The sequence below is a fragment of the Schistocerca nitens genome, chromosome 1 (assembly GCF_023898315.1).
Source record: "Schistocerca nitens isolate TAMUIC-IGC-003100 chromosome 1, iqSchNite1.1, whole genome shotgun sequence".
NCBI lineage: Eukaryota > Metazoa > Arthropoda > Insecta > Orthoptera > Acrididae > Schistocerca > Schistocerca nitens.
This window is the reverse complement of record NC_064614.1, coordinates 935161709-935183847: the sequence shown is the minus strand read 5'-3', so window position 1 is coordinate 935183847 and position 22139 is coordinate 935161709.

Below are 22139 nucleotides of genomic sequence, written 5' to 3'. Positions count from 1 at the left end.
AACAAATCTCGTATGAACATCTGTAGGAAAGGTTCTATTATTACAGAAAATGGTCACATGCATTATGAATTATTGTGAACCTAATATAGGCTGGAAGCCTTCGAAGTATGCCCTATTTTTTAGATACAGTTGATCGTTCAGTAAATTGTCTCTATCTGAAATTAGGTGTGCATAAATTTGTAGTTCCTCAAGCGTGTCGAGTCTATATCGCTTAACTTCATGATGTAGTATCTCTATGTCACGTAAAGGTTTAGGTGTATGAGCCATTTGCACCAGATGTTCCGCAAAGGCTGACCCCCGTGTTCCTACGCCCTTTATTGGAAGATGTTCTTTAAACCTTACTGCTAAAGCTCTGCCTGTTTGACCTATGTAATAACATGGGCAATCATCACACATAATCTTATATACGCAAGGGAATGAACCAAATTATGCTTTAAACTATTACTCGTCGAGTAGGAAATTTTAAAACCTGAATTTTTCAACAGGCGCCCTATCTTGTAGGAGACATTACCTATATAAGGAACCGACAACCATTTCTTGGTCGATATTTGGTTTGAGTATTTGTGTTAACTAAAGTCGTCCTTTTTCGCGTTTTCTTATGATATTATTATTACTAACGTTGAAACCTAGGTAAACGATAAAGTTAACCTGCAACTTGTAACGGAACATATTAAAGGCTTTACTTTCCCGAAGTATGCGATACCCTCCAAATTCAACCAGTTTAATGAGTAGTTATGATTATAGAAAAAGTATTGTGTATGTTAACAATGATTGCACAACATGTCTCCATAAACAGTCAACCCATTAAATTATACTGAATAACTGACCCACACAAAAGTTTATATCACTTGATCACTGATACAGCAAATGTCATCATGTAAAAACACTAAGTTCATCTTAAATAATTAATATGAAGTACGAAAAATAGTGGCCAACTTAGGTATTTTGGATCTCCTTAAATAAAAATCACCCAGTGAAACCTATTTGTTCACTAGGAGCGTTTTCACTCAGTATTCACGTAATCAATCCTATTTTAGACGAAAACCAATGTAATTCTTAATAATTCATGTTACTTACTTATTTATGCAAATTAGAGAAGTCAATTGACAAACTTCTAAAAAACGGCCTTTTTGTAACAGAGAATTATTCTGTCAAGTCAACAAATCTGTCTGTTATTTTACTAACATGTTAAATTATGTCACTCAATGCAAATTAATAACTTTTCTGCACAAATTATGATAACAGATGTACATGTGACTTATAAACTATATCTCTTTTTAGTAGTTCTTTGACAATGTTATAAATACAAGCAGCGAGAAGGGTCGAGAGAACAGTCGGAGGCAGTCAGGGGCAGTCGGAATGTCACTTTGGTGAAGTGTGTTTCTGTGTTATTGTTTGGCAAAACAATGCAAAGAACATGTAAAGGAAGTACTACTTTGTGTTGTGTTATGGTCTTTGGTGGACAGTGGAATTAATATGGCCACTAAAGTAATAAATATTTGATGTTTACATATGTGTTGGTTTCGCTCGTTCTTTATCATCAAAAGCACATGAAAAACACGGGACCTCATGTGTTTACCCTAGACAACCAGATTTAGAGCCAGCATCAGCATCGAGACACAGCAGCGATCCAGCAAGCAGCAGCGATTACTACAATACAATGCATGTTAATGGCGCCAACCTAACATCAAGTGCTAACAAGCTCCGTAAATTGGAGTGAAATAGTGCGATTACAGCAATTAGCAAAATATCTACAGACCAGGCGGACCATTTACAAACTGTAGGCTGTATATTCTTATATAAACAATATCAGTTGCTGTCGCTGCATAAAAATGTTAAAAATTAAGAAAAATGATGTTCTTGTAAGTTTCCTATTTGATTACAATAAAATTTTGTAACTACTTTGATGATAATAATTGCCTTACCCTCGTATCATAGTACCGAAATGAGAAGTTTAGAACACTTGCTCTCAGAGAGAAGTAACACAAACCGTCGGAGGCGAGGCAACACTGCAACACTGTGTCCTGTGAACACAAGACTGCCACGCCCGCACCCGCTTGCCGACGAGAAACAGAGCGTGTAACGCCGGGCACAATGGCACGGCTACGTCCACCGGTCGCCATCGACTCCGCTGTTTGCAGCTCCAATCCTGCGCCCTGCAGAAAGCCCCGCGGCAAGGAACGACCTATATTGCGAGGAGCTGTGTGTTTGACTGCCGCCTTGCCTGAGAAGTGAGGAAATTTGTTTTCCGATAAAGTCCCAATTTCCTGGCCTGTGTGTTTGGCGAGCACTCGCGGCCCCGCAGACAAGTGTTCGCAGTGGCCCAGTAACGCCTAACGCCTTCCGCTCGCCAGGTGCTCCAACCGCGCGAGGCCGGCGAGGCTCTGCAAACACAGCCACACCCTGCCGCAAATAACACACACCCGCCACTCCACTCCCCACCTCGCTACCGCCGTACATCTGTATTTATTCTCAGCGGCTCTCCGCCCATCTCGGTCAAAAAGCACTTCGAGGCAATCGAGAACGGCGGGGTTCCTCTAGAGATTGTGACTGTAAGGAAAATAATAGTAACACGATTATATCGAAGTACATGGAGAGATACAGTTCCCCATATACTTGTAAGTACACTGCTGACCATTAAACCTGTAACATCACGAACCATAGCAAGCAACGAAATTTTTCATTATTGCCTGTAGCCAGAATAGTAGGAAGAACACATTATCAAATTTTAGGTTCTTTGAGAATAAACAGGATGCGAATATTAGTACACACAGCTACCACTCTGGTGACAACAGTAACAAAAAAACCAACAACGACGACGACGACGACGACAAGAGCTGAGCTTGGACTGCAGATACTTTTTTTTTTATTTTTTTTATTTACACGTCAAGTTCCGTGGGACCAAATTACGGAGCAAATCTCCAACGTGTCAGTACATGAAATTACAACAGAAAAGTAATAACAGATAAAAATAAATGTTTATAAAACCGAAAAAAGTCAGTCCATAAGTTTAAGTAAACACAGTCAACAATACAATAAGAATCAGCTTAATTTTTCAAGGAAGTTCTCAACGGAATAGAAGGAGTGACCCATGAGGTAACTCTTCAGTTTCCATTTGATAGCGCATGGATTACTGCTAAGGTTTTTGAATTCCAGTGCAAGCTTATTGAAAATAGATGCAGCAGTATACTGCACACCTTTCTGCACAAGATTAAGTCCGATCCAAGTGCGGGTTTGATTTCTGCCGAGTATTAACCGAGTGAAAGCTGCTTATTTTTGGGAACACGCTAATATTGTTAACAAGAAATGACAGTAAGGAATATATATATTGAGAGGCCAATGTCAAAAAACCAAGACTCGTGAACAGGGGTCGACAAGAGGTTCGTGAACTTACACCACTTATTGCCCGAACCGCCCGTTTCTGAGCCAAAAATATCCTTTTAGAATGAGAAGAACTACCGCAAAATGTAATACCATACGACATAAGCGAATGAAAAATAAGCAAAGTAGGCTAATTTTCGTGTCGAGCGATAACTCACTTCAGATACCGTTCGAATAGTAAAAATGGCAGTATTAAGTCTTTGAACAAGATCCTGAACGTGGGCTTTCCACGTCAGTTTACTATCTATCTGAACGTCTAGAAATTTTAACTGTTCAGTTTCACTAATCATATGCCCGTTCTGTGAAATTAAAACGTCAGGTTTAGTTGTATTGTCTGCTAGAAACTGTAAAAACTGTGCCTTACTGTGATTTAGCGTTAGTTTATTTTCCACAAGTCATGAACTTAGGCCATGTACTGCACTATTTGAAACCGAGCCAATGTTGCACACAACATCCTTTACTACCAAGCTAGTGTCATCAGCAAACAGAAACATTTTAGAGTTACCCGTAGTGCTAGAGCGCATATCATTTATATAAGTGGGTTAAGCTATTTCTTAAGCGCCACAGAGATAAACTGTCAGAGAGGAAGCCTACTGGAACATCCTATGTTAGGGCTTGTGGATTTAGCAAGGAAAACACAGAGAAATTCCAAAACCTTCTGGAAAATCTTTATGACAGGTTTAAATGCACTCCTGACAGAATTTACAACATTGATGAGTGCGGCATTACTGAGGTACAGTCAAAAGTAGCAAAAGTAATTGGCCTTAAAGGTAAAAAGCAGATAGCCTCCTTAACATCTGGAGAACGTGGACCTCTTATAACAATCGTTGCTTGCATGAGTGTTAGTGGATCATTCGTGCCTCCTTTAGTGATTTTTCCAAGGAAAAATATGAGTGAACAAATGATAAAAGGTGCTCCAGCAGGAACAATTTTTGCATCGCACCTTTCAGGTTGGATTCAAATGAACTTATTTACTCAGTGGTTTCGACACTTTATTGAATTCGCCAAACCTACAGAGGAAAAACCTGTGCTGTTGCTCTTGGACGGCCATTTTAGCCACACGCAGAATATTGATGTGATCGACTTGGCAAAATCAAATCATGTCACCATTGTCTTATTGCCACCTCACTGCTCACACAAACTGCAACCTTTGGACAAAACTTTCATGCGTTGTCTCAAAGTTTACTACAGCAAGGAAATTAGGCAGTGGTTAAGGCACAATGAAGTGCTGTCAGTGCTTATGATTTAATAGAAATCTTTGGGAAAGGCTATATTAGATGCCAAACTGCCCAAATAGCGATTAATGGATTTAAAGCAACATGAATATACCCGTTGAACAAAGACCTGTTCTCAGATGCTGAATACATTGAGGAAGCCAATAAAAAACGAGATTCATGTTCCTATGAAGCTGCGTCAAGCAAACAATTACCAGGAAATCGGGGGTTTTCAGAGGACGGAGAAGAATGTGATGACATAAATCAACCACCAACTTCGAAGCCTGGGTGTTCCTTTATCATCAGTTACACTTGAAGATCCACAGGGCACCACATCTTCTGAGACAAGTCCATTCGACATCACTCACAATCCAAAAATTAAAAATAGAACCTCGAATAGGGGCCGAAAGGCCTGCAGTTCTACAGTCATCAAATCTACATCTTATAAAGCGTAGTTGGTGGAAGCTAAAATAGCTAAAGAGGCCAAGGAAGCTGAACAGCAACCACGGAGCCATGCTCAAGGACTGAAAAGCAAATCCAGTTGGGGGCGTGGTTCAGCAGCAAAGCCCTTGAGTAAAGGGAAGAAACACGTGAAGAAACGTTTAAACTTCGAGGAAAAAATGAGAAGGAATCTAGCACTGAAGATGAAAACAGCGTGTCCCCTTGGAACATCTGAATCGGAGTTTCTCCCCGGAGTTACCCCATCAAATGATGATGATGCATGGTGTATGGTCTGTGACTGGAAATTTTCTGAAGATTCTAAAGGGGAACTTTGGGTTATGTGCGTTTTGTGCTCGTGTTGGGCCGATGTAGATTGTTCTGGGGCTGAAAAGGACGTGTATATTTGCGACTTCTGTCGCTGAACTATCTCATTTTGTAACCTACATTTTCTGGTTTAATTGTTGAATATATTTTGTAATTTTTAAAATTAAATCCTGAAATTGTAATGTAAAACTTATACTTTGAATCTAGTTTATGTTCTTATTGATATAATGCGCTTTTCTAATTTTGTTTACTATTTTGTTTTTGTTTTTTTACAAGGGGTCCGCTTTTGGCAACTAGTTTTCCCATTCGCAAAGTGCAAGGATCTCAATTAAATTTTTTTAAATACTAATTTTTTATTACATTTTCTGAAAGTAAATTGTAAGTGGTACACAACATTACAAAGTACATAATAAATGCTTTTGAAAGATAATTGTCTACAGTTTTCTATCATTTAAAAGTCAAAAACAAAATGGTGGTCCGCTTTTGGGCACTTTCCTCTACGAGTTATTCAACCTTGAACATGTATTCGATCCACTGCAGGTTCATCATCAGACGGAAGTTGAAATGTTGCTTTCTGAACAGTTAATAGAATATTCCCAAACCTTTAATTAATGCTAAAAAATATTAAGAATAAATTTTCTCTGTGTAAATAAATCTGTAAAGCAATGAGAAAAGGTCATAATTTAATATAAAAATTAAATTTTTATATTGCTCATATTAAGAATGTTCCAGATGTTTCTTTATGAAACTTGTTAAAAAACGCTCTGAAAACAAACTGAAGGCAGTCGCCGTAATTTGTTTTGACTGTATAAAAGCAGGCGCTGTGATCCCTCGCTCTCTATCGTTTGTTTATGACTGCTGTCTCATAAAAAGTAAGTGTCGCTAACTTTTGGTTAAATAATTACGTTAATTTAATGATAACAGCCTATTTCAATGAAGAAACCTACTTTCCTCTTCCACTATGCCACATCTCACTTGGTGTGTTGCATTTTATAACTTTCTCAGGACGCAGCGAAGGAGAGTTTCCGGCGCACTGTTTGATGGCCACAGTTCAACCTTACTCGTGTTCAACTGACATTTACTTTATCGAACTTTTATTTCAGTGTCCCTGAGATCTCTTTTACCGATCGTTTCTATCACTATCCTGCAATATAATTAAGCAAACTGCGTAATTTTGAGATCTATCACTGGCCTCTAAACAATGCCGTTTGTCAACATTCTCGTCGGTCTGATGGGAATATGATGCTGGATGGCAGAATGCAAATCCATTATCAAGCAAGTAAAATTTTCTATGCATCATTTTACTATTTCAGAAGCTTTGCCACCAGCAGACGTGATTAAAAGTTTCTATTTTTTAAATATCAGTAATATAATGCGTTGCAAGAACATTATGCTGTGAACTGAGTGTAGCTAGATGTAGTACTGATGCTGCTGGCGGAAATGACGGAAATTTAGTAATTGGTAATTAAACGTTTATGAAACCGAAAGTTTCTTATGTTTTAGATGCTTACAGTGCACTGCCTTGTTGTATCCATATCAACAGTATTTAGCTGCACTTGGTTTTACACTGGTTCACAGAAAGTAAACACTGGATGTTTTAAGAAATAGTATGGATGTGAAAGATATTACACTTTACTACGCCATGGTCTTTGGCATGATATACATTGCATTGCACTACAAATATTACTAGTACAGATATTATATTTCAGTAAATTTTGTTAGCTGTAGGAGCGTTTTTATATTGGCAACAAAAACGTAATATGGGTTAAAAGTTATACAAAAGGTAAATAAATATATTGGAATATCTACTATATAATAAAAACTTTTTGTAAGTTACAGTATGTCATAGTTGATACATGACAAGGAGAACATTGGGGGAAGATGAATACTTATTATTATTGTCATTTTTGTTGTTTTGTTGCCAGGATGTCCCGAAAATTCTGGAAGAAAAAGTTGTGTTGATCCAGTTTGTACATTTAGGATTTTTTGAGGTGATTTTAGTTTGTGGATGTAAATCTCCAATTGTTCAAGGAGGTCCATCTGTATTCCTTCCTCAGCAACGTGTAGCACAGAAGGATTGTCATTGATATCACCAACAGAATGTTCATGATTAGCAATATGTGATGCAATGCTGGGCTTATTTCCTTTTTTGAGTCGAAGGACGTCCATACGTTCTTTGTAGCGCATTGCAAAATTTCTCCCTGTTTGACCTCTGTAGAAGCAAGAACAGGTGTATGTGAGTTTGCACATGCCAGAATTTTTATGGCGCTCTCCAGTCGATTTATTATTGTGAACAGTTTTATTTTGTAGTTTACTGACAGTGTGGAAAGATATTTTTATGTTGTATGGTCTGAAACGATTTGCTAGTTTATATGAAATTTTGTCAAGGAGTGGAAGACAGACAATTTTTGAATTTTTTGTTAGCTTTTAATGGTGATGGCGGTTGCTTAATTTTACTCTGGATTTTTTGTTTCAACTTCGGTACTTATCAAGGTGGTGTTATAACGATTATTTTGGGCTATAGATTTAAGTATGTTCATTTCTTTACATGCATCTTCTTCAATGACAGGGATGCGGAGTATAGGGCTTACGGATGACCTGAAGAAAGCGGTGTTTTTAATGACAACATTACTCATCACTGCTAGTGGATTTTCTGTGTGTTTGGAAGGTATGCTTGTTATTGTGAGTGGAGATAGCCATGTCATGAAAATTAATTCCTTCAGTGGTCTGATGTTCAATTGTGAATTTTAGATTTAGTTGCATTTTATTCATTTCATCTTCCAGGTTATTTTGTTGTTCTTTTGGACCACTGAAAACTATTATTGTGTCATCCACATATCTTGTATAATCCATAATTTTGTCAGTAAATTGTGGGTGTGTTAAGAAGAATTCTTGTTTCAGGTTATGTATAAATATGTCAGCAAGCAAGCCTGCGAGGTTGCTACCCATGGCCAGACCACTGTTTTGAATGTAAAATTTGATCGGTGCAAAGGTTTACTATGTCAAAGGAGGCAAATGTTGCTGTGTCTGGCACGTTTGCAGTTCGTCATCCACAATGGATATGCTGAAATTGACGTATACTGTAAACAGCGACCGCCCTCTAACAGCTCCTTGAGGTACTCCCAAAATTACATATCATGTTTCGATTTCATCCCACTGAGACCGGGTATTGAATTTATCTGTTAAGAAGCCCGAATCCAATCACAAATCTCATTTCCTGACTGGCTAAAATATGCAGATGTTAAGCCTCTATTCAAGAAAGGGGATAAAGAGATGCCATCAAACTACAGACCGATTTCGCTTTTGCCAGGATTCTCAAAAATTTTAGAAAAAATAATGTACAGGCAGCTTCTCAACCATCTGACCACAAATAACATATTATCAAGAACACAGTTCGGATTTCTGAAGGGTTCTGATATCGAGAAGGCTATTTACACCTACGGTGAAAATGTACTTAATTCATTAAATAACAAATTACATGCAGCATGTATTTTCTGTGATTTGTCAAAGGCATTTGATTGTGTGAACCACAACATCCTTTTAAATAAATTAGAATTCTATGGTGTCATGGGCAGTGCTGCAAAATGGTTCATCATACCTCACTAACAGGAAACAAAGGATGTCAGTGCAAGGTACTAGTGAATTAAGTCATCAGTCATCATCAGAATGGGAAGATATTACATGTGGTGTCCCACAAGGATCTATTTTAGGGCCATTGCTTTTTCTTGTGTACATTAATGATCTCTCATCAGTTACACTGCCAGAAGCAGAGTTCGTTTTGTTTGCAGATGATACAAGTATTGCAATAAATAGTATGTCAAGTGTAGTTCTAGGAAGATCTGCTAATGAGATTTTCATGGATATTAATAAATGGTTTAAAGCCAACTCACTGACATTAAACTTCGAAAAGACTCACTATATGCAATTCAGAACCTGTAAGAGGTTTCCACCCAGCATACGCATAAAGTATGAAGAAGAGCAGATAGAAGAGGTTGACAGTCTTAAATTCCTGAGATTACAACTTGATAATAAATTCAGTTGGGAGGTGCACACCACAGAACTGCAGAAACGCCTTGACAAATCTGTATTTGCAATTCGAGTCTTAACAGACATAGGCGACATAAAAATGAAAGAGCTTGCATACTTTGCCTACTTTCATTCCATAATGTCATATGGTATAATATTTTGGGGTAACTCTTCAAATCAAACAAAAATTTTCAGACTCCAAAAGCGTGTAATGCGTATTATTTGTGGAGTAAATTCACGGACGTCCTGTAGAAACCTCTTCAAAGAACTGGCTATACTAGCTACTGCCTCTCAGTATATTTACTCCTTAATGAAATTTGTACTTAATGATATATCTCTTTTTCCAACAAACAACTCAGTTCTTACATACAATACCAGGAACAAAAATGATCTGCACAAGGACTTAAAAGCACTTACTTTAGTTCAAAAAGGGGTCCACTATTCAGGAACACTCATCTTCAATAATTTGCCAGCAAACATAAAAAATTGAGTTACAAATAAAGAACAGTTTAAAAGAAGCCTGAAAGACTTACTAGTGGCCAACTCCTTCTACTCCATTGACGAATTTTTTAATAGAAACAAATGATGTATTTATTGTATATACTCATACTATTAATATTGTTATTTCAGTTTAAAAACTTATGTATTGCATATACTCATACTATTAGTATTGTTATTTCAGCTTAAAAAAGAAAGTGACATGTTCCACATCCACGAGGATCTCCTCCGTACGAATGTATGGAAGAAAAAACTAATCTAATCCGATGCTCGGTAAGCTCTTGTTTTCTTCATCAAACGACAGCTCGGAACTGTATCAGTACCTTCCGGACGTCTAGGAATAGGGAATAAATGTGCGCCTCGCTGTCCGTGACGCTCTGGATTACAGAGGGTGAAAGATCGATTGAATCTGGTAGGATTCCAGTTTACGGAACTCATGTAGATTTTTATAATCATTCTCCAGGAACGTCAGAACGGGAGAGCATAAGACGTGTTCATAATTCTACCAAAGACTGACGTCGGTAGGGCTACAATTACGAACATCCGTCCGACGATCTTAGTGGTAAGTGTGAAACCTCTGGCAGCTGTTACTCAATGGAATCAACAAAAAGAGAAGCCGTAAGGAATCGTTTAAGAGCCACGGCTGAATTACGAGAATATCTTAGAGTAAGCACCGCAGTACGGCTCTCGCCTGCGCGATGGGGAGCTCTCCTCCGTCTCTCAGAAGGCTCCTGATTGCCTCTCCAAAGCGCAGACCGGCTCTTTCATCTGGCACCAGCTCCGCGGCGTGCCGTGTCGTCGTCCGCCGGCGCCAGACACACTATCAAATTACTGTTGCATCGCAGCTGCCCCGCCATGTCTTGCCTCATCTCCACGTGCAGCTGCGCTATATCACACGTGTTGCAGTCTATCGGCGAGACCATTACTCAAAACCCGTGACCGAGATCAGTCGAGGGAAACATGGTGATTAGAAAGAGTTCATGAACATTCTTAAGACTGTATCTTCTACATGAATGAAGACAGTAATTTTAGCTTTTTCATAGAACTACAAAGTTTTAATTTTCAAAACAACCATCCAAGATATATCTTTTACATGCAATGCATGTACAAAGTTGGTTTAGTTTTTAGAATTACTTTTAGAACCAAAATTATCATGTACGTTTCACAAAAATTCTGTGTGCCCTCCAGTGGACGCACAGCGCACATTCAGACGATACTCGTACTTTTCCCATACATCCGCTATGCGACATTGCAATTTACCCAAAGTTTTTGGATAGGGGGTAGCACTGAAACAGTCGAAATATCTCATGAACACGAAAAAAAGAAAGGAAAGAAATTGAGATCAGGTGAAAGTGAAGGCCAGTGCAGCAAAGCGCGTTCTGTAAACCCATTACGAATATTGCGTTTTCGAGGCTACTCATTGTTGAGAAACGCTTTTACAAGTGGTTGCCCTTAACGTGGCGCTACATCGTATTGACAAATGAAAACGGAAAACGCTTTTGTTACTGCGTTATCGACATTTCTACTCGACGCATATTGGGTAACGAACGAGAGAGCGAGAGAGCTAGAATAGAGTCAGCGAAAGCTCACTGACAGCTGCAGTGGGCTTGGCGCAGCTGCTTCGTGCATCCGCTTCTACCAGCCACGTAATGCGATTTTGAATAGGTCTCAGTGACAACGGCCTAGTGTCGTAAGGTTCCACAGGCACCTCTTTGCGCCTGCAGCTGTGAGCACTTCGCAGTTGAAATCTGGCAACAGTGTTAAGTGTTACCATCTGTCAGGGAAGTTCTTTCGCTGACTCTGCTTCCTCAAGAACTCCCCTCCAAGCAACCACAAGAAGCAGAAACTTTCAGCAGTGTCAGGGTGATGATTTATTTTGGATGTGTCAGGCAGAATTCTCCAGGATAGTTCTCTAATCATTCTTATACATTGTACTAGGTAGTTTCCCGACTTGATAGACCACAAGTGTCCCGTATTAAACTGTTCGTCTCAACTTGCTACCTCAATATACTATCTCAAATTGGTCTACAAAAACTACGTAAGCTAGAGCGTTTTTCAACATTCTCGCTCTCTCTTCGAATAAACAAGAAAACTTGAGAAAAAAATTGAATAGTACATTTCTTGTTGGAAATTTAATATAGTTTTTGTACTGCGACACGTTTTCGCTGAAGAGTGCGGCTTTCGAATGATATTAAATGTGTTCTTCCTCGGAAACCATTCGGAATAGGGCATACGTCCATAAGAAGTTTTTTTGTTCAGAACCGCTATCACCCCTCAAAGCATGTACCTTTCCTCCTGACCCACCCTGTATATTTCGACGTAACTAATATTTCCAAAATAAATTGGTCACTAATACCTTTCAGAGTTTTTCTTGGCATATTCCACTGATGAATTCTTCTCGCCAGAAGATGATGGGTACGAATCTCACTGAAACGTTGCGACAAGGCGACGCCACCACTCGGCTGATAACTCGAGAAGAATTCATCACATAACAAAAGTTCTTTTCTTCACTTATTTATCAATCATAAATTTTTCAGTGTCCTTCGGAAGCCAGTAAAGTTGAAATAACTTGTGTCTTGCTCGATAGTATCATCACTACGCTACTCAACAGATATACTTGTCACACGTTTAAAAAAACACTTTTATAATAACATACAGTGGCCATTACAAACGCAAGTCTTTTTGTGGACTGAAATATTTACATAGATTCATTTCAAACGTCAATTTCATAATAATGCGCAGAGAAGATGCTGAAGATGATAACACGACGTTCTCACCCTCGCGGACCTTAGCTACTCTTGCTGCCTATTGCTGCGTCGGTGCAATATCGCTGGATAACTTGCCAGGATCTTCCCGTGCGACATGAATCAAACGGAAAAAACAATAATATTTTAATACGCACATCACACCAAAAAGCACATAATTAAATCGTACAGTTTTCTGGCCTATCTGACGTTGCTCAAGCGGAAACTGAGGACAGTGGTACTCGCGAAAATCTGGAGCCCCAAAAATACCCTGCAACGTGTGCAAAAAAAGGAGCTCCCAAACCCTCTGGAACCCTTTCCTCATAGCTTCTGTTCATTCCCACACCCTTGTTCAAACCTACATTATCATCAAATACTGTGTTAATCTTGTGTCTATGTGCCAATATGCTCTCTGATTTTCAGGCTGTCAACATTTCCGTAAAATACAATGTTATGCTCCAATGCTAAATTGTTACAAAAATCTTTCTCAGTAATCTGTAATTCTTTGAATGCAGTATAGCGCATTTGATGAAGAAAACCCTCTTCGCCTCTTTCAATCTCCAATTCGCGTTTCGTTTCTTATTAGCGCTTGTGGCATGATGCCTAAATAGCAGAGTTTTATCACTGCTTTTAGTGTGACTTCCTCTCAACGTTTACTGTGTCTACTGTATTTTCTGTTTATTTGCGATCTTGTGTCACTCCCTAATTTACAAGGACTCGTCGATCTTAGTCTTCTAGTTTCACCACTCGCACTCCATTTTTGCAGGTGTCGTAGATCACTCTTCTGACTTTGGCCTTCTACGAGCATATATTCTAGTTAAAATTACGGACGTAACATTCCACCTCGCATTGTTGGTGACTTTATATGAGCCCACAAATTATAAGAAAGCACCCATTATACTTCGTGGTGTTACTAAGTGCATAATCAGGATTAATTCACTGGTAACTTTACCTTTTCCCAAACCAAACTGTACTTTATCACTATCTCTTCAATTATCTTTAGTCCTATATATTCTAGTTGTCTACATGTATAATTGTGGAGCCGGCCACGGTGGCCGAGCGGTTCTAGGCGCTTCAGTCCGGAACCGCGCGACTGCTGCGGTCGCAGGTTCGAATCCTGCCTCGGGCATGGATGTGTGTGATGTCCTTAGGTTAGTTAGGTTTAAGTAGTTCTAAGTTCTAGGGGACTGATGACCTCAGATGTTAAGTCCCATAGTGCTCGGAGCCATTTGAACCATTTTATAATTGTGGAATGAGGGTGGAAACATATCTATAGGTTTCACATTTATCAATCTGTGCGACGTCTAGATACTGCGTCTCCAGCGGAACCAAATGCCGACGTAACTTCTTTAATCTCGGTTTATGGCATTCCTTGTCTGGAAAATTTGCATTTCGCTGAGAGCCATACACAACCTGACAGCCTTGAACGCAGTCCTGCATATTTACATACTGCTAGGACTGTACAGACTGCAAGTTAGGAACTGAGCTTGCACAGTAACTGAGTTTCGTCAGTAATCTGCGTATCGCAACCTACTTCACACTCCCCTTTAATGCTGTCCCTTTCTCATTGTGTCCAACAGTGAGCGCAAATGAGATTAAAGCTCCGTGGAGCTGTTAAACCCCAGCAGAACGACGAACCTGTCAATAAACTCTTTTACGTGCTATTGTACATATTTCATCGTATGAATCGTTTTTTATTATGAACGCTTAATGGATTTCAACACATTATTTCATTTTCCTTGTCGTTTCTGGACATTCTAAGTCGAGAACAAAAGTTTCGAAAATTTTTGAAATTGACGTTCAACGCTTTTCCAGGCACAACTCAACAACTGCACTTCTCTATGCACCTGCTTCACTCGTATCAAAGATGGCGTTGTGTTTGCCAAGAAGACTTGTTTGCACTCGTCATTCGTCTGTCTTCTATGTGTTCACTACGTACATGTAATACAGGTAGTGAGTTAACTGATGTGCTCCGTTCAAACAAGACAGGATACTCATTTCATGGGTATGCAGACATGATTTTTTATATATGGTAATGGACCGAGGCTGCACGGCTGTATTAGACGGCGTTTCCAGGCCGAAGACAACCGAGTCAGCAAAATCTTGGTGATGCGCGTTGCTGAGGCCGGAGAAGACCTCGTGTTGGTCGTACGACTGACCGTGAAGCGCACGTTCTACGGGATTTCGAAGAAGAGCCGGGTATCAGCGCAAGGCAATGGCCCTAGCGTGTAACACATCTCGTAGATCAGCATGGAGAATACTTCACGAGCAGCTCATGTATCCGTATCACCTTCGGCGTGCGCAAGCACTTACACCGCCCATCCCCACCACCGGAGAACTTTTGCCGATGGACTGTTGAACAAACTGCCAATCCCTAGTTCGTCTCCTCAGTTTCGTTTACAGACGAGGCAACATTTAGAAGAGATTGACTAACAAATTTCCGCAACCAACACGTATGAGCCGATCTCCACTTCTTGCTGCAGTAAAGACTAAATATAAGCATCAGCTTAAGATTAATTAATGAACTGGAATTCTACGTGAATGTCTGGTAGGATCATGTGTTTCCCCAGCAAGTCTTGGAGGCGATACCTAAAGGAACTTTATTGAGAACACTCCCCAAGATCTATTGCAAGACGTGGCCCTGTAAATATGAAGAAACATTGGTTTCTGCACGATTGAGCTCCAGCATATTTCAGTGTCAGTGTTCGAGATGCGTTGGCTGATATCTATTATGACAGGTGGAAAGATAGAGCAGGACAAGTTTCAGGGCCTGCACGTTCCTTCGACCTCAGTTCTTTAGTTTATTATCTATCGAGACACCTTAAACAATTGGTGTACGCAGCAGACAATTCGGATGCAGAAACTCTTCATCAACGAAACCGAAACCATTCGAAAACGTTAGGGAGTGTTTCAACGGGTGCGACGGTCCACGATTCGACAAGTGCATGCGTCATTAATAACTCGAAAACGAAGAATTTTCGGACGTAAGTTGACAACAAATTTCTTGTTTTAGCGTAAGACATCTTTCCCAAAGTTTGTGCAAGTATTTTTGAAATACCCTGTAGAATACAAAATATGCCGAAGCAAAGTGTCCTCTAGTAATTCGGAAGGAATTTTACACTCCTAAAACTGTCGGCTGAGAACCAGCGCTGGTGCGGATTGTGTTTTATTTATTTTTCTGGTTGTGTATCTGGAACGGCCATCGATTAAAATCTACACATGATAGAACAGTGATTCAGCACGTATGATACTTAACCACCATCAGGCTGTGATTTGACACTTACATACAGTTTGAAGTAATCGAATATTGTTATCAATGGTTTCCCAGGAAACGTTTGAGAACAGTATCATAGAGAAAAAACACGCGAATCCAAAATATGTGGTGTTTTATTTTTATGCTTCAAGTAAAACGTTTTCAGACAAACTTAGCTTTGTTTACATACAGTACGATCTTTCAATAGTGCAGCAGATGAATAAGCTTCCAGCATTCAGCTTTCCTTTGAATCAAACCTAGACGTGGACACGATTCTTTGCGTGGCACAGCGATGAAGTCTGCCAAAGAGTCAACGACAAAGAAATGTGGCAGTGAGTTTCAACATTGCATCACAATGCGCACTAAAGTCACAAAAGGTGCTCTGCAACACGAGCCACACATTTACATCATGTGTTTCTTTTTTATTTTTTTATTTTACTTGTGCCACGTCAGCCATCTTCCGACACAGAGTGAGCCATTCAGTCACACATACACCCATGATTCCAATGCACTATTTACATTGGTTCCAGACATATTACTTACCATCAGGATGTGTTCCCATCATTGCCATGAGACATTACTCCAAACGCCAATTCTATATGTAAAACACAATATTTATGCCCCCACACAACTTCCGCACCGTGCGCTGCTTACATCGCACAATTTATATGAAAGTGATGATATTATACTAAAATGTAGACTTTCACGGCCGGAAATATCATGTCCATTATAATTATCCGGGCTGTTATGCCACGCACACGGACCGTTATTTGCACCGGGATTCGAACCACCACCCACAACAGAAGCGGGGTGTTATCAAGACGTTAGCGGACAGGGCTAGAAATATTTGTGAACCTGAGTTGCTCGACGCTGAGATGGAACATCTCCACAGTGCACTAATGAAGAACGGATATTCGTCCGCCGAAATAAAACGTGCGTTGAGGCAGCCACGCAGAAATCATACTGACGTACAGGCTACTGCAAAATCTAAGGTTTTCCTGCCGTTTGTTGAAAATGTAACGGAAAGAATAGGGAGGATCTTGACGAAGCGGAATATTACCGTAATTTACAAGCCCACCAGGAAGATACAGGAATACCTTAAGCCTGCCAAGGACACTCGCAAACCTTTGGAAAAAGCTGGAGTGTATAGGATCCCATGCAGCTGTGGTGATGTATATGTGGGTACAACTAAAAGAACTGTTTCTAAACGTTTGGAAGAGCACAAGGGAAATTGTAGAAGAGGAGAAACGGAACGATCAGCTGTTGCGGAGCATGCTTTCCAGCCAGGGAACCACAATATTCGTTTCGAGGAGACGCAAGTACTAGCGGCCACAAGCGGATACTACGAAAAGCTCTACAGGGAGGCAATCGAAATCGCTAAACACCCTTAATAATTTCAATCGAAAGGAGGAGGGCGTGAATTTAAACGGTATATGGATGCCGGTGCTAAAGAAGATGTGTACCACCCGTCCACTACTGGGTGATGGCAACGGCGATCGACGGCGACGGACAGCGGTCAATTGCACTGACGTTTTCGAACACGTGACGCCACGCCGCGGCGCGGGAGCGCTCGGACACGGAATTTAGCGGCAGTCAGTAACGAGCCAGTGGGTGTGTTGGACCTCCCATAGACCTACGGACCCCCTTGAAGATGTCTCCCGCAGTCGGAGACGAAACGTTGGGAATTGAGACCAAATTCATCAACCGACCACGGCATAACAGCCCGGATAATTATAATGGACAGTGATGATATTGTCTTACTTAACGCTGTTCTCTGTAATTTATTCGTGGCCTACAAACAAAATACGCTATTCCAGTCCAGTTGTCTGGACTTAGATACTTAATGCTACCCGTGCGGAGCCGGGCAGGGTCTCTAGTTTGTACACAAACTTAAGTTTCCCACCGCAGTTTTTGTCCCTATGTTCAGGCTAATCTCAAGAGCTGTTGTAAGGATTTTGAAGTAGTCTTCACTAGCAGGCAGATTCCTGTACGAGGAAGGTTCGTTTGATTCAAATGGTTCAAATGGCTCTGAGCACTATGGGACTTAACTTCTGAGGTCATCAGTCCCCTAGAACTTAGAACTACTTAAACATAACTAACCTAAGGACATCACACACATCCATGCCCGAGGCAGGATTCGAACCTGCGAGTGTAGCAGTCGTGCGGTTCCGGACTGTAGCGCCTTGAACCGCTCGGCCACTCCGGCCGGCTTCGTTTGATTAATTTATAAATATTTTGTGCAAAATGGCTGAATTGTGATGAATTTAAGTCTCTCGTCCCTGTGAACATGACGCCTTTGCCATTCAACGGTGGATGGCCAAATTCCTTGGAAAAGAACAAGGCAGCAGGCTGCAGCGGGGTACCAGTTCGAGCTACCTGCGACTTGCTAAAACGACATTTGATGTAGAACACATCGGATATTTAGCTGATGAGAATAAATTTTGTGGTATAAAGTTCATGGCCGGCCGCGGTGGCCATGCGGTTGCGGCGCTGCAGTCCGGAACCGCGGGGATGCTACGGTCGGAGGTTCGAATCCTGCCTCGGGCATGGGTGTGTGTGATGTCCTTAGGTTAGTTAGGTTTAAGTAGTTCTAAGTTCTAGGGGACTTATGACCTAAGATGTTGAGTCCCATAGTGCTCAGAGCCATTTGAACCATTTTTGTATAAAGTTCATGTTTAAGGGGTCTGAAGGGAAATACGGGGAAAGGTCACACAGAAAATGCAACCCGCTCTGGACTTACGCTGTAGTAATGATATTCAGTTAGCTAATGCTCGTCGTTCTTCGAATTTTAATCGTAACTCTACGCATAGGCCCTCAACCAGAGTTACTGCCACGCCAGATAAGACGACTGCGCTGCCCGTGCGAAGACGGGGCAGATCGCTAGTATTATACGGGTATAAAAGGTTAGTGACATCAATGTTTGCGACAATACTGAACAGACACGTTGATCACAGTTGTACAACTTCGTACATTCCCTCTGCTAAACAATGGTCTGAGGTACACAGTGTAGAGTTTTCCCAGCGCCTAGCTAACCATCGCATCCTTTCTCATACAACCTGCTGTGATCGACTTAACGACAGTTCAGTTAAAAACATAGTCTGAAATACCGTAATCAACAGACTACTTTCGGCACTTTCTTTCAGAAACAAACGTTATTGGATTGTAAAGTACTGAAAAAACAGCACTTCAGAACGCAAGAAATTACATAATTTTATACATGATGGTTTGAGAACACCGCTGCTGTTTCCATAAATGTCCACTCTTCACCGGTATGATGGCCTGAACTCTGCTGAGAAAACTGATTTTTTGAATGAATGATTCAATTCACAGTAGCTAGTTTCGGGGCCGGTCCTTCCATCAAGTGGCAGAGAGGATTATTCGTTGGAATTTCACTTTTTTTTCCTACAAATTAACAGAACATTCGTGACACTTTCTCGCTTACAATAGCTTTTAGAACGTCTTTACATTTTACTTACTTGAGGAAAGGTTTTGCTTATTAGTGCGTAGAGATCTGCATTCTTGATGTGTGATACGTTGATCATGAGCTAGACTGAAGACATGATGGCGAGCACATGTGTAACACATGTGTCCGCCATCTCGTCTTTATTCTGGTTCATGATCAGCATATCACACATCAAGGATGCAGACCCGAACGCAAGTAAAATTTAAATACCTGGTATAATGTAAAAAATACTGCAAACAATAAAATCAAGAACGTTGTTGTTTTAAAGGGCAAAATGTGAAATGTGTAAGAAATATCGTCGCTGTCGTCTTACAAGGAGCCCGGACCGAAAACTAGTTATGATGTGGAATATCATTCGTTCAAAAAGTATGGCTGGTTGCAGTTTTGATCTGTTGTGAGAATTACATTAATCTCCTGCATGTCATCTAGCAGACATGTCGATTGTCTGATCAAGAGACACCTATTAGTGGCCATTAATATGGGGTGTGTCCACTCTTCGCCGGTGTGACGGCCTGAACTCTGCTGAGAAACCTTAGAATTAGGAAAACTAAACCATGCAGATAAACGGAATATCGGCACGTGAGGCGCAACTCTACTGCAGACCCTGACGGAAACGCACGAAGTGTGTCTAGTAATACGCAAATATTCGAAAACCTAACTACCGAAGCACTCCGGTGAAACTAAATAATTTGCCCCAGATTACGAACTTGTAATATTTCACAAAATCGGTTTACTTTCCGACGCAAACGAAAACGCGACAACTGTGGCTATTATATATTAAATTTACATGCATAAACCCAAGAAAGTAAACTATTAAAGCACACAGATGATACAATAAAATTCGCTCCTGGTTAGGAACTCGTTAATGACACTAAAGCGGTTACTTCCCTGTTGCTGCGTCTGTCTCGGTCGGCTACTGCTGCCTGACTCTACGTCGCGTTTGCTCGGGAATGGGATCGTCAGCAAGCAAAACCCCAGAAATTTCACACGGAGAGCATGTATCGACACAACTAAGCATATGCATTTTATAAGGGATACCATACAACCTATTAACTGTTCTATTGCTGTGCAACAGACTTTTCGTGCCTTCTTGTCTTCGGTTGTAGGACTCCTCTAGTTAAATAATTTGGACCTAGATGCCTGTCAAGTGTCTTTCGGTCAAGCTTCAGCTTGTTTAATAACCTTTATTCCATCCTGTTCAGGAAATAAAAACGCAGTTGTTGGATATGCACAGGTTCTGAAAGCTAATGCACATGGCACTGCATGCCTTACGGGAAAATAATCTAGGATACCAGTAAGTTATACAAAGGGTATCGTGATTCGCACGATACACTAAAAATAAAGATAACTCACACAGCAAGAAACGTTTCTTCTAAAGAGGCAAAAGTTTTCGGACCCGAACACGGCAGTACAACTATATTTATTTAAGAAGCTCAGCGATGTGCATGTAAGTTGTTTCCCGTTCACGAAGCTTAACGAATTGCGGTTCAACCTGTTTGTACGAGCACTTCAGAGTAACCACAGCATGTTGCAGTCGATACGCATCGTGTGTAAAACGACGCGGTTTGGCGCCTCTATACTTCTTTGCTTTCGTCATACGGGGGGACGTGTGAAAAAAGTAGCTTCTACTAGCGCGGTGGCCGCAAGGAAGAACTGACTCTGCGGGTATTCGTAGTTTACGAACAAAGTTAACGGTATTCCTAAACGTTCGACACTCCCTGCTACGAAACTATATCGAATATAATCTGTTTCGGAGTAGATATTCTGAATATAAATCGTAAAAAAAAGTGAGCACCGTTACCTGAAGCCGGAATAAATAATTCCCTTTATTTCTATTATATCCTCGACATTAATGATAGCCGCATTTCCTACCTGAAGAAAAATGTATTTTTTTTAATTAAACGAAGGCCACAACAATTTCTGTTGGCAATCGGGGTACGTTGAGCCCTTGTAAGTCAAATTGAGGAGCTACTTGACTGGGAAGAAGCGGCACCGGTCACGACAACTGCGTACGGCAGGCGGGGCGGCGTGCTGAGCCTCTCCATATCCACATCCAGAGACGCCTATGGACTGACGGACGACACGATGGTCGATTGGTACCCTTTGGGTCGTCACAGCCTGTTCAGACGGAGTATATACACACTTCAAAAGAGGTTTTGCATCTCCGCGGTTCATAGAACTCCTGAAGATAGACATTAACGTGCATATATCACAGACACAGTCCTTTGACTGTCCAGAGATGTCACCAAACCTGCCCAAAGATGTAAACAACCACGAATGAGCAGCGTCTATTAGACGGAGGGGGTCCGACAGCCGATCAGTTCCAGTCATTCCACCAGGAAGGATGTACACGGCTCAATACTGCGGTTCGATCGCGTCCGCATTGTTACTTTGTGCCAGGAAGAGCTCTCAAAAAGGAAAGTGTCCAGGCGTCGCGGAGTGAACCAAAGCGATGTTGTTCGGACATGGAGGAGACACAGAGAGGCAGGAACTGTCGACGATATGCCTCGCTCAGGCCGCCCAAGAGCTACTATTGCAGTGGATGACCGCTACCTAAGGACCATGGCTCGCAGGAACACTAACAGCAACGCCACCATGTTGAATAATGATTTTCGTGCAGCCACAAGATGTCATGTATCGGGACTGCAATTTCTCATTCTGCGATATTGCTTGAAAGTGTATCTTATTTGTATTATTACTCTGCAGCTCAAGCTTAAGTCTTTAGTATTGAGTTCATGGAACCACTTTCGGAATATTTTCCTACCTTTTTAATCTCGAATAGCGTGTGGGAAATA